Source organism: Tursiops truncatus, chromosome 3 (assembly GCF_011762595.2).
Source record: "Tursiops truncatus isolate mTurTru1 chromosome 3, mTurTru1.mat.Y, whole genome shotgun sequence".
NCBI classification, from domain to species: domain Eukaryota; kingdom Metazoa; phylum Chordata; class Mammalia; order Artiodactyla; family Delphinidae; genus Tursiops; species Tursiops truncatus.
In genome coordinates, this window is record NC_047036.1 from 12,543,945 (window position 1) to 12,558,802 (window position 14,858).

Here is a 14,858-nt window from a genome sequence, read left to right on the forward strand (position 1 = left end):
ATATATATACTTTCAAAACACAATAATAGAAATTCATATAACCCAATTAAACAATTCAAGAATGGGCAAAGATTTGAAAAACTGCCTCATTAAAGAAGATGTAAGGAAGGCAAATAAACACATGAAAAGACTCTCCATTAACCACTAGAGAAATGCACATTAAAACTGCAAAATACCTATAAGAATGGCTAAAACTAAGAACAAACAAACACCTAATGTCACCAAGTGCTGGTGAGGATACAGAGCAGATGGGACTCTCATACGTTGCACTGCTGATGGGAATGCAAAAAGGTACAACCGCTTTGGAAAACAGTTTGAGAGTTTCTTATGAACTTAAAAATACACTTATCAAACACCCCAACGATCCCACTTCTAGGTATTTACCCAAGAGAAATGAAAGTATATGTCCAGAAAAAGACCTGCATGTGAATGTTTATAGCAGTCTTTATTCCTAATTACCAACAACTGCACAAAACCCAAATGACCATCAGCTGAGGACTGGATAAATTGTGATATAACCATATGTGGAATACTACTCAGCAAATAAAAGAACAAAGCACTGATGCATGCCACAATATGGATGAATCTCAAATGCATTATTAGAAGCAAAAGAAGCCAGAGTCTGTATAATACAATTTAAATGACATTATGGAAAACACAAAATTGTAGGGACAAAAATCGGACCAGTTGTTGCCAGTAGCTGGGGAGCTGAAGGGATTGTCTACAAGGTGGTACTATAAGGGAACTTTTTGGGGTGATGGAAATGGTCTATATTTTGACTGTGGTTGTGGTTCCATAACTCAGAAAACTGTCCACCTAAAAAGGGTGAATTTTATTTATATAAATTATGTCTTGATAAACCTACTTTAAGTAAAGTATATGTCTACATTAAAACAAACTAGGGCTTCCCTAGTGGTGCAGGGGTTGAGAGTCCGCCTGCCAATGCAGGGGACACGGGTTCGTGCCCCGGTCCGGGAAGATCCCACATGCCGTGGAGCTGCTGGGCCCGTGAGCCATGGCCGCTGAGCCTGCGCATCCGGAGCCTGTGCTCCGCAACGGGAGAGGCCATAGCAGTGAGAGGCCCACGTACCACACAAAAAAATAATAATAAAAAAGAACCCCAAAAAACAAAAAACAAAATAAAACATAATCCCTTCTTTCCTGGAGCAGCTATTAAACAAATAAGCATGCAAATAGATATGCAGTTACATACTGCATTCAATAATACAGCTGGCCATCTCATAAAGAAGGGCTGGATAAGGAAGTTTGCAATTTATGCTTGAATATTCAATCCAATTAATTTGCTTTAGAATTTGGTGGAGTCTTCTATTTGCTATATTACAAGTCATAGCTAAATTATAATCTTTCTGTAGGCCAGCCACTATACTAGACTCTTTACATACATCATCTTATTATTATTATTTTTTAACATCTTTATTGGAGTATAATTGCTCTACAATGGTGTGTTAGTTTCTGCTTTATAACGAAGTGAATCAGCTATACATATACATATATCCCCATATCTCCTCCCTCTTGCGTCTCCCTCCCACCCTTCCTATCCCACCCCTCTAGGTGGTCACAAAGCACTGACCTGATCTCCCTGTGCTATGCGGCTGCTTCCCACTAGCTATCTATTTTACATTTGGTAGTGTATATATGTCCATGCCACTCTCTCACTTCGTCCCATCTTACACTTCCCCCTCCCTGTGTCCTCAAGTCCATTCTCTACGTCTGCGTCTTTATTTCTATCCTGCCCCTAAGTTTTTCAGAACCTTTTTCTTTTTTTTTGGTTCCATATATATGTGTTAGCATACAGTATTTGTTTTTCTCTTTCTGACTTCCTTCACTCTGTATGACAGACTTTAGGTCCATCCACCTCACTACAAATAACTCAATTTCGTTTCTTTTTATGGCTGAGTAATATTCCGTTGTATATATGTGCCACATCTTCTTTATCCATTCATCTGTCGATGGACACTTAGGTTGCTTCCATGTCCTGGCTATTGTAAATAGTGCTGCAATGAACATTGTGGTACATGAGTCTTTTTGAAACCATAGTTTTCAAAAAGTTTGAGAAACCATAGTTTTCTCAGGGTATATGCCCAGTAGTGGGATTGCTGTGTCATATGGTAGTTCTATTTTTAGTTTTTTAAGGAACCTACATCACCTTATTTAATCCTCAAAATAATTCTATACATTTTCTACTATTACCCCCTCCTTCTTATGCAATGGAAGCATGAACACAAAAGTTCAGCAAATTGTCTTAAGTTCTCACAACTAATAAGCAGCAAGGTTGGTACTCAATCCGGACATGCATGACTTAAAAGATATTGATCCCCATGTCCTGGCCTTTTAAATGTTGTATGCTTACAATCAGAATCTCAGTCCTCACCTAGAGCTTGGCATTCAGACTGAAGAACAGGGGTAGTCCTGCCTTTTTTACAAGCAAACCATGAGATTCTGAAAAGATCTCCTGATTCAGACTGTTTACACTAGTTTGTAGTCTGAATGGTCAGTATAGTTGTGTGGATTGTTAAAGTAACTCAGAATCACACAATAGCAAAACTGCAAGGGATTTTACAGATTATTTAGTCCAGTTGTGTACTACCCCCATGCTTTAGGTTAAAAAGAGAAAAGGCAATGAACGGACCCTTGGAGGTAGAGCAGCAGTGCTGCTGGTTTCTCAGAAACGGGGAAATGAGGGATGACTTGGGAGCAAGACCTGTGTCTTGGGCTTGTGAGAAGAGACAGTAGGAAGTCAGGGTTTCCCAAAGCTGGAGGCAAGGTCATCAGCTAGAGCAGTGACAGGAGCTGCCTTGATAATAATTGCACAAGTAGCCTCCCTATTTGCTGCGTCCTTTGCAAAGTATAGTACTTATCGTATGAATTACATTACTTGTTCATAGCTGATCTATGAGAAGGTATATTGGTTGAATTCTTTTGGTTGAATGCAAGAAAAATCAGCTTAAACTAGCCAAAGCTGAAAAGAAGGATTTATTATGAAGATATAGGTATATCCCAGCAGAACCCAGCCGCAGGAAGGACCTGGAACCAGGGACTGAACATCATTAGGATTCTCTCTGCATCTCTAACCACGATATATCTCTCTTCTCTCCCTGCCTCCCTCCTTCCCTCCTTCCCTCCGTGCCCTCTCTCCCCTCTCATCCTCTGCCTTTCTGGTCCATGTAGTGATTAGAAAGTGTACAACCACAGCTCTTGAGCTCAGTCATCAGGTTCTTTTTGCTCCCAGTCCTAAAAGGGATTCAGGACCCCTTTTGCTGCTGTTATTTCAACAGAAGGGACCCTGAGTGGGCCAGCTTGGGTCAGGTGCTTACCCTGCTTTAATCAGGGGAGTCAGGGGATGGGATCCTGTTGTCCCCAGCGACTACTGGGAACCCCAGAGAGGAGGAGCTGGCAGGCAAATCAACAGGCATCCAGCACATGGCCCCCTGCCCCCTGGCTATGTAACACCTAAACGCATCATCCCATACTTACGGTTCTTCAAAGATGCCTCTGCCTCACAAGGCCCACTCTTCTGGTTACAACTGCAAATGTATACTCTCCTTTCCCAACAGAAGACAGCTCAGGGTCCTGTCCAGCTGCTCTCTGTAGAACTGTGGTCTACGATTCGTAGACAATCTCACCTTTGCCATAGAAAGCAATAGCCACCCTTTTGCCATAGTAGGTGTTGTTCTCAGGTTCCAGGCAGTAGGTATCCTTGGATACAATTATGTAGCCTATCACAAGTCTTTCTTTCTGTAGGACGGGCCTTGCCCAGTAGATAAACATCCATGAAGCTACAGTGCCCGCTGACTCGGAGAGGGCTGGAAAGACCAGCTGTCTGGCCCCAGGAGACCCTGAGAGCTCCTTGGGCATGGGAAGGAGAATTCAGGGGTGTCCCCTCTCTACCAGGGAGCTGGCCTGGTAGGACTGAGTCCTTGGACCCATTACCTTGTTGCCAGGAAATTAAAACACAGAAAAACACCCATAGCTATTCACGGGGTGGTTTATCTGCACAGCTGAAAATGGTGGATATCGGACTTTAGGTCTCTGATTTTCTCCCAGCTACTGTTCTCTTTTGCTTCTAGTTTGACCACATCCATGGAGGGTTTGAGCCAGGATTGCCGCCTGAGGTGGACTGAGTTAAGGATTGTTTATGAAGCAGGCCCCTGTTGGCCTGAGGTAGGGCATCACGCAGTCAGGGCCAGGTCTGTGGCAGGTCGGGAAGCAGGACACGCCAGGGTGAGATCCCTGCGGCTGAAGGAAAGACTGCAGCTTCGGGAGCAGCTCGAGGGCCCGGCCCGAGGTTAGAGGCAGTGACTGGGGCAGTTCACAGAGGCACTTGTTTTGGGTGGAGGAGAACTGCTAAGTTGTTTATTTGGGGGGTGCACTGCCCCACCCAAGAATGTTGCAGTCATGTCTTCAAGGAGGTAGCTCCTCCAGAGAGGGTCTGGTTTTCCCAAGTCAGTGGTTTTGTCTCCTTCTATCTAAGAATCCTGCCAGTTTGTCTCCAAAAGAGTGTTTTGCCCTCAGGGAGGATGGGGACTCTGGTGGCCCTGGACCTAGACAGAGTCCTCTTGGCCTTTGGGTTAGTAATTTTCCAATTCCATCCAGAGCTGGGGCCACAGGTGAGTGTTTGATGTGAGCTTGATGCTCTAACTAGCCCCAACAGCTGCAGGCGCCGGGGCGTCTGCACGGAACAGGCATCCCTGACAGGCCTTATCTCAGGTGGGTCGGCTGCCTACCAGGCCAGGGGAGCTGCTCACCCAAGGCCTCAGCCCAGCAGTAAAGAAAAGCATCTTGCCTTTGCCCCAAGCGTTCCCAAGGACCCTGCTAAGCCTTTTTTCAGGTGTGTTTACAAGGATGTGTTTGTTGCGTGTGTGCTCACCTCTCCTTGACATGTCCACACAGAATATGTGGCCCAAAGCTCAAAAATATGTATAGATGAATAACAAGTCAGATTGGATGTAGATCTGTGTATATAACAGTTGCCATATAAACTGTTATACACAGTTTATATGCAAACCGTACAAACTCGAGGACGAGTTTATATGGTTTGCATTTCCCAGGGTTTACCTAACTTTTCCCCACAAAATTCCCCATATTTAAATTTGTACAATCTCCAAAACAACACAAGAGTGATTAAAGGTAAGATTGGCTGTGTTTTCTGAATGCCCAGTACTATTTTGGGCTGCTTTTCAAAGTTGGTCTGGGAGGTGTAATTTGGAGGCAGAAATATTTACGTTTTAGCTGGTATGTGAAAAGGACAGAACACATTATTGGAACTGAGGCTGTCCAAAAATGCATCCAGGGCATTTGATGGCTCTACCTGAAGACAATTTAGTCCAACCATCCTCCTTATCTGTGTATCTGGCAGAACCAAACTCAGTGACCATAGAAGAGGGTTGGCCATTGACAATTTTTCTCACTATGGTGGTAATCTCCATCACTGTCTTCTGACTCTTCTTAGGTTCCAATGGAGAGGTTTGGACATGGCAGGGGGGGAGTCTAAAAAGTCGAAGGGCCAGGAGGAAAGGCAGGGTGTGTAAAGCACCTAAACAAATAATAATTAAAAATAAAATAACAAGCACAGCAGGAGGTAGTATTTATGAATTACACACAACACACTGTGCTGTGCTTAGGGCTTTACATGTAGAACCTCGTTCATTGATTCATTCATGCATTCACTTATTCACGTCTTTATTCAGTTGTTCAGAAGTTATTAATGTGCCCAGTAGCATTCTAGGTACCAAGCGTACAGCAATGGATGCAACAAAGTCCTTACTCTCCTACAGCTTACATTCAGGTAGGGAGACAGCTGACCAACAAATACATATATAATGCAAAGTAGATGAGTCCTAAGAAGAAAAATAAACCTGAGCACAGGATGAAGTGTGACAGAGGGTGACCGGGGAAGTTGCTCTGTCAAGTAGGTATCTGTCTGCATCCCAGGCAGAGGGAACAGCAGTACCCTGATCCTGGGAAGGGCATGGCTTGCCAGGAGGGAAGGAAGGGGAAGAGAGGTTGGGGATGAGATCCATGGGGCAGCTTGGGATTCAAGTGGAATGGGGAAACCCTTGGAGATTATTGAGCAGGGACATGTTTCGACATAGGTTTGAAAGGAATTACACTGCTTGTGTAGTGGAGAAAAGGCTGTGCTGGGGGTAGGGATGGGAGCAGGGAGCCCAGTTAGGAAGCTACTGCAATTATCTAGGAGGGAGATGGTGATGGCTTGCAGCCATGACCTAAAATTGGAGGAGGTGAGAAGTGGTGGATTCTGGAAATACTCTGAAGTTACGATGGACATATTTGCTGATGGATTGAGATGTGTGGTGAGAACAAGAGAAGAGGCATGTTTTGCCTTGAGCCAAACTAGCAGTACCACTTACCAACATGGGCAGCTTGGAAAGAGGAGCCGCTCCAGAGATGCAGATTAAGAGTTTGGTGCAGACACAAAGCACCAAACTTTGTGATGCTTCTGCACATCCGGTGACATCAGAGAGAGACCTGAGTGACGAAGTTAGTCAGGGGCTCAGAGGGGAGGCTGGACCTTAGATTTGGGTGTCATCAGCAAAAAAGGGCTTTGTGAAGTCACGGTCCTGGATGAGGCCAACGAGGGAGTGAGAAGATAAGAGGTCCAAGGTACTCCAGCATTCATGCATAAAAAATGGCTTCCCTGGTGGCTCAGCGGTTAGGAATCTTCCTGCCAATGCAGGGGACATGGGTTCGAGCCCTGGTCCAGGAAGATCCCCCATGCCGCAGAGCAACTAAGGCCATGCGCCACAACTACTGAGCGTCCGCTCTAGAGCCCGCGAGCCACAACTATTGAGCCCACGTGTCACAACTACTGAAGCCCACACGCCTAGAGACCATGCTCCGCAACAAGAAAAGCTGCCGCAATGAGTAGCCCGCGCACCACAACAAAGAGTAGCCCCTGCTCACTGCAACTAGAGAAAGTCCACGTACAGCAACGAAGACCCAACACAGCCAAAAATAAATAAATAAATTAGAAAAACAAAAGGGGTACATACTGGGGGTAGTCCAGACAGGAAGGAGGAAAACTAGGAGTGCTTATTATTGTGACAGTAAATCAAGAAAGTGACCCCCTATGTCAAGTGCACGAATCAGTTGAATGAGATGGAAACAGAATTGATCACAGGGTTGAGCAACTTGTATTTCATTCATCACGAAATCTTAGGCAGTGGGCACTGTTTTTATTCACACTTTACCAATGAGGAAGCCAAGGCTCAGAGAGGCCTAGTAACTTGCCGGAGGCCACACAGTCAGAGATGGAGCCAGGGCACATTAAACCCACTAAACCCAGAGGCTCCCTAGGGCTACCCTGGAGACACACATTCCCTTCTCTACTTCCAGATTATAAGTCCTGGGTTTTTTAACCTCACCTCCCAGGTAAACAGTGCTCCAGGGAGGAAACCTTTCTCAACTCCATTTGGAGGATGACAGATTATTACAGGATCTTCAGAGAGAATGACTCAAAATGAGGACAGAGGGAGGATAACGTAGAGCATTTGAGAGAAGCCTGTCTAGGTTTGGGGCTCATGATTGCTTTAAAAATTTATTAGCGTGAAAGCGAAGGGGAAAAGAGGCTCAAAATAGAAAGTGTTTATACCAGAAAACCCATGGGGGATTTGCAGGCTTTTCTGACAGATTGCAGGCTACACAACAGATTTGTGGGTGAAGTCTAGTCTCTTTGTGTCTGTTCCTTTTTCATGTCCTGTATTTTATGCTTAATGCCCATTTAAGAAAAGTTAATTAAGATACTATAGAAACAGCATAAGTAACCCTCATCCCTACATAATGTTATCTATCGACTACAAAATATTTTGCATGAAAGGGCATTTTCGTCTTTTGAGAAAAAAGTGGCTGATGCACTGCCCTACTTTACATATATTATTTTCTGACTCTATATTCTTAAAATCAGGAATGCTCTGAACCTAGATTTTCAAATCTGGGTCTTCCCATCCCAAATCGCATAGATTTAGAGTAGGTAAGTTTTCAAAGGCTCTACGCAACAGTACAGTGTGTGGACGACAGTCGCAAAATGAAAGATCCTTCGTTTCAGTGTGAATTAGTTTCCTGTGGCTGCCATAACAAACCAGCACAAACCAGGGGGCTTAAAACAACAGGAATTTACTCTCTCGCAGTTCCAGAGGCCTGACGTTGGAAATCTAGGTGTTGGCTGGGCCCTGCTCTAGGGGAGACTCCTCCCTTACCTCTTCCCCCTGCTGGAGGCTGAGGCATTCCCTGGCACGTGGCAGCATGAATCTCATCTCTGCTTTTGTTTCACGTGGCTTCTCCTTCGAGACTCCTGTGTCTCAAATCTCCCTCTGACTTTTTCTCATAAGGACACTGTCCTTGGATTTAGGGCCCAGCAAAGACCCGTTTCTCCAAACAAGGTCACAGTCACAGGTTCTGGGGCTTAGGATTTGGACGTATATTTTTGGAGGCTCTCCAAAACCCTCTACACAGTGTTAGACCCTAAAGTGGTGGGAAGGAATCAGAGGCCTAGGATGTAGTCTTCCCTGTGATGTCCACTTTTGTAAGATTGCCCACAACACCACATTCAAGAGAATATAACAGATATGTGCAAGAAGTTTCCAGAAGCACAAGAGAGAGAGAGGAGAGGATGCTCACTTTGCAATCCTTCCTTGCAAGGATCCAAATCCCACAGAAAGCGAATGTGCTCTGGATCAGACCCAGCTGGGCTGAAACTCATTCTGCCACTTGCTGGCTGTGTGACCTTGGCAGTTTATTTATCTTGGTTTCTGTCTCTTCATTTGTGAAATGGGAGTTGTAATACTGACTTCAGCGTACAACTGAGGATATCAAAAGAGCTGTTAAGTTTCAAGTCCCCAGCACAAGCCTAGATGATTCTACGAGTGGCCACACCCCACTTCTCTCCAAGCCAAGCCATGCTGCCTGTTTGCCCTTCCTGATGCATTCAGCATTCAGCTTGTACCCTTGGAGCCCCCAGCTATGGGGCGAGGTGAGAGCCCTGGTCTGGTTCCTCGTATCCTGCCTCGGCCAGCTGGTCTGTTCAGGATCTCTGTTCCCACAAGATGTTTCCGATTCACTGACTCAGTCCTTGCCCAGAGGTCATGGGAGATTTTCTCATCTGTTCCTTAGGAAACCTTTGGTAGTCACTCTTATCTACCCAGTTCAACTCTTTGAAGCATCAGGTTGGCTTGTGAGGAATACAAAGAGGAATGCACTAGTCCTGGCCCACAGGACTAGGAGACTACTTCAGATGTTTCCAAGCTAGCTAATTAGGGGACCCAGAGCTAGGCTTCCGGTGGCTGTCCATGAACTGAAAGCAGCAAACAGTGGACTTGGTTGGCAGCTCAGAGCTGTGGACTGAACGGGGCTGCTGGTCATGGGACTGGAAATGAAAGGCATAGCGACTGGTCCAGGTGGGACCATCTTCTCAGCTGGAGCAGATGATGGGCTGCCGGGCTTCAGGGAGGAGCCCTGGTCTTGAAACCTGAGGACCAGGTGTGTGTGGACCCAGCAAGCTGTCTAATGTCTCTGAGCTCTAGTTTTCTCCCGTGTAAAAAATAAAACAAGGGCTTCCCTGGTGGTGCAGTGGTTGAGAGTCCGCCTGCCGATGCAGGGGACACGGGTTCGTGCCCCGGTCCGGGAAGATCCCACATGCCACGGAGCGGCTAGGCCCGTGAGCCATGGCCGCTGAGCCTGCGTGTCCGGAGCCTGTGCTCCGCAACGGGAGAGGCCACAACAGTGAGAGGCCCGCATACCACAAAAAAATTAAAAAAATAAAAAAAAACCCAAAAAACAGTTGTAAGTTGTTTGGGAATATAAATAAGACCATAGGCATACATTCAAGTAAATGTTATTAAACTTCAACGTATCTTCAATTATCTTATATTTAAGATAATTGGGCAGTTATAAGTCACACGCCTCTGGGGTAGCCCTGCTCTTTGATCCACAACTATTATTCTTTAATGCATAGAGGTGAGAAATGAATGCCAAGAAATGAAAGCAAAGTCAATCCAAGTCAGCAGAGGGGTTTTAATGCTGGTCACTTCCGGTCCAGTGATCATCTTTTTTTCACCAAGAATTAGGCTAGGGTAGCGCATCTCAAACCTTCATGTACAATAGTTACCCATCCCCTGGGGAGCTTGTGGAAATGCAGTCTTTTTTTTTTTTTAATTTTTATTGGAGTATAGTTGATTTACAATGCTGTGTTAATTTCTGCTGTACAGCAAAGTGAATCAGTTATACATATACATATATCCACTCTTTTTTATATTCTTTTCCCATATAGGCCATTACAGAGTATTGAGTAGAGTTCCCTATGCTATACAGTAGGTCCTTATTAGTTATCTATTTTATATATAGTAGTGTGTATACGTCAATCCCAATCTTCCAATTCAACAGAGGAATGGATAAAGAAGATGTGGTACACATATACAATGAAATGCAGTCTTTCATTCAGCCGCTCTTGGCTGGGGCCTGAAATTCTGCGTTTCCAGCAAGTTCCCAGGTGATGCAGATACTGCTGGGTGGAGGACCACACTTAGAGTAGCAAGGGGTGAGGCAACACCCTGGGATTCAGACACTCAAATACTCTGGTCTTCTCAAAAGATCTACGCTCAGGATTTCCCCAAAACTAGCAGCTGTAACCTCTCTTTCCTTTTTCACTGAAAATTCATCTTCTTCAGGTCCGAATTGGCAGAGAACAATCTTCTTAGGGCAACCCAAACAGGATGGAGACAGTAAGACAGAGGGAAATTACTGTTTTGATGAGCCAATTCTTCAACCAATAAACATGCTGAATAATAAACACGCTATTTTGTCCCCTGGGCTTTAATTTGCACATTTCAGGTCTAGCACTACAGGTCGGTCTAGTTCTCAACCAAGAGCCTAATAATTCTTTCGCTTTGTTTTAATTGTATATGCCTTAAGATTTTGCTCTGACTCCACCTTCTCTTTTCTTTGTTCTCTCAAACCTCTACCAGCCCCCGTGGCTTCCAAGCTTTGGTCTCTATTTTAGCACTGGTTTCATTGAATCTGGCCCTCCTTTTGTGGGTCCCCCTCCTTTAACCTATAAACTCCTTGAAGGAAGAGATGGTGACTTTTGACTCTGTGTCTTAGAGGTCTTGGACAATGTCTGGCATGTTAGACAACTCCAGTTCTAGCAAATGACTGGTTTTGTTGAAACAAAGAACCTTTGCTAATCCTCACTTAATCCTCTTAACAACTCGGTGAATTTTGCTGTCTCTCCCTTTTGTAGACGTGGCAATGGAAGCTTAGAAAGGTTAAGTGACACACCTAAAGTCACCTAGTTGGCAAGTGGTGGAGTTGGGCCTTGGTTGAAGGTATGTGGCGCCATGGTCCAAGTTCTTTCTAACTGCTTTGGAATGACCGAACGAATAAATGCACCCACAGTGAACTTTATGTTTACCATGACCTGCAAAGTTTAGGTGGCTAATCATAGCTTTGACCAGACATGTCAACATCCAGAGTGATGGCTTCCAAGTGCTGGTCTATGGGCCAGTTCCAGCTCAGGACCAAAGATTCACCAGTTTTTGATAGTAGGAAAATATGAACATAAAATTAAATTTATTAATTGAAGAACTACCTTCATGATGGGACCATGTCCGTTCTTTTCCGATATTCAAGTGATCTTCCTTTCACATGATAATGGCAAGAAGAATCGGTAGTTATTATTATTTTTTAACATTTTACTTGGAAAAATAGACCGATCATACTGAGTTGAAATCCTATTTTTTAAAAAAAGTTATTTCTGTGAAATCCCCAAATCTGGGAATGACTGCTCTAGAGGAGGTTAAGAAACAATCAACAACAGAGCTTCTACTTGAGGGCAAATAGTCACGTACCTTTAATGGATGATTTTGAGATTGTAATAAAATTTCCTGCTCATGAATATCCTTTTTCCCACCATGCCTCACTGACTCTGGGCAGCTGTTAATAAGACTACAAATCCATGAGAGGAACATCCCTTTAATTTGAACAAAATGATTGCAGGCTTTATCTTTTAGAGTTCCATTCAGGGATTTCGCTGGTGGCGCAGTGGTTAAGAATCCTCCTGCCAATGCAGGGGACACGGGTTCAAGCCCTGGTCCGGGATGATCCTACATGCCGCAGAGCAACTAAGCCTGTGAGCCACAACTACTGAGCCTGCACTCTAGAGCCCGCGAGCCACAACTACTGAGCCTGCGTGCTGCAACTACTGACGCCTGCATGCCTAGAGCCCGTGCTCCGCAACGAGGTAAGCCACTGCAATGAGAAGCCTGCACACTGCAATGAAGAGTAGCCCCGACTTGCCACAACTAGAGAAAGCCCACGCTCAGCAATGAATACCCAACGCAACCTTAAAAAAAAAGAGTTCTTTTTAAATGGGCAGCCTTTTTTTTTGGCCGCACAGCAAGGCATGAGGGATCTTAGTTCCCAAACCAGGGATCGAACCACTGCAGGGGAAGTGCAGAGTCTTAACCACTGGACTGCCAGGGAAGTCCCTAAGTGGGCACTCTTTGAGGTGCTTGGAGAGCACACATTTCTATAGACTGAGAGTCAGGCAACCAGAATTTCTAGCGAGGCGGGTGAGGAGAGGGATGGGAACAGGGACTGCCCAGGAAGGCCAGGGGTGTTTGGTTGAGGGATCAGGGCTAGAGAGAGCAGGTCTCGAATAATGGGCACACCCAGAATAATGTTGAACAAACACACAGAGAGAAGATAAAAGAATGGGGAGTTCAGATTTTACTTCTTAATCTATCTTAAAGCAAAATCCCAAATCGCAATAAATACAGCCAGCAAAACTCCCATGATATCATCAGAAATGGTCCAGTTTCTACACGGAAGTGTCAGACGAGCTGCTGGAATTCTTATAGTTTCTCTAATTCATGCAGGATCATGTGTTCAAATTTTATTACAATCTCACTGTGTTCATATCATCGTCTGGTGATTAGAATGACAGGATCAATACAGGTAATTACAATCCTTTCCTTACCCACACTTCACAATATCCAGCCCTACCTAACAGAATTGATCTGATACCCACGACTACAAAAAGAATATCCATGTGTAAAGCAGTAGATCACAGAATACAAGATACAGTTAGGCATGCACCCCAACTCCAGAAAGGGCTTGGTGTGTGGTGGACCTCATTTTCATTGTCCCCTCAGTGAGTCATGACCCAATAAACTCTTGACACACTTTCCAGGTGAGTAGAATTCACTATCCTGATAGTAAAACTACCCCTCATCGCTAAGTAGCTTAAAAGTTAAAAAGCCACCGTTATGCGGTAACAAGCATCAGAGCAACGTCAGACAGGCTGTATATGATGAGAACATCTGGAGCTATCTTGCTATAGAATGGGTTTATTATGTCTGTTGTATTATATATTATATAATGTTGTATTATGTATCAATATTATATTTGTCGTATACTTGATTTTTTTCTGATCCAGCTATTGTTGACATTAGCAATGATTAAGAATCATATCTGGTGGCATTTCACATCTGTGAAATTTTCAATAATTATAAGGACACAGAGACTTCTGGCTAGCAAAGGAGGGAATGGTCCTGGAATACTCCTTCCCCATGAGAGACCTGACCCCAAAATTGAGCCAAAACGTATCTGATGTCTTTATTGATTTGTTGGTGAGGGTGGGATTGAAGTGTCCATAGATTTTGCATGTGGGTGGATCTCTCCGTTGAGTAAACCAAGCCAATACCCTCAGCGTCTGTCTCCCAGGAAAGTGTTTGAGATTTGGCAACATGATGACAAGTGAGATGGAGTCTCTATTCTTAAGGTGCTTACAATCTAGATGGGAATGTAAGATGTGTGTGTGCATAAAGATAGAAAATGGTGATGTGCTGGAGGGAGATACAGAGGAAGTGAGAAGGGGAAGTTTCTCTGAGCAGGGGCTTGAAGGGCAGCTTCATGGAATGTGTGCTATTTGCACGGAGCCTTCAGGGATGGGGTCTAGGAAGAGGAAGGGCAAACATTTACTACCTTAGTAATTAGGGCATGTCAAGATATAGAGGAGTGCATAGCACAGGGAGATCAGCTCGGTGCTTTGTGACCACTTAGAGGGGTGGGATAGGGAGGGTGGCAGGGAGACGCAGGAGAGAAGAGATATGGGAACATATGTATATGTATAACAGGTTCACTTTGTTATAAAGCAGAAACTAACACACCATTGTAAAGCAATTATACTCCAATAAAGATGTTTAAAAAAAAAATAGATATAGAGGAGTGCGTTCCTGAACAATGAAGCAGCATGTGCCTGAAAGCCCAGGCTTTTTCCACGGGGGTCACGTGGGCAGATGGGATGGAGGGATCCTAGCGATGAGCCTTGGAGAACTAGGTTGAAGACAAGATGGTGGGGGCGGCTTTGAAAACCAGACCAAAGTGTTTGACTTTTATTCTGTATGTGATTATTGCAGACAGATACTGTTGTTTGCCTAAGCAGCAGATATTCCTTACTCACCTTTTTCCTTTGTTAACAGAGCCACAATGATCATAAACTTCCCACTTTATAGACCGTCTGTAAAATGGTTTGGTAGGTGTTTGATCAGAGGAATAGTGCTTGAGCTGATTGGTCCTTTATATGGACAACACTGGTGAGGGGGCTGGAGAGTTGTGGGCAGGGAGAAAAACTTGACCAGCCAAAAAGATTAAAATGAAGGTCATGGAGCATAGTAGCAGTAGGACACACCTGAAAACCCAGAGACAGAGTTTTTTTTTTTTCTTTCTGTACAAAAAAGGCCAACAGAGGCAAAGATTGGCATTATTCTGCCACAAGCCAAGGAACAGCAAGAACTATCGCAACCCTGAGAAGATAGAACAGGCGA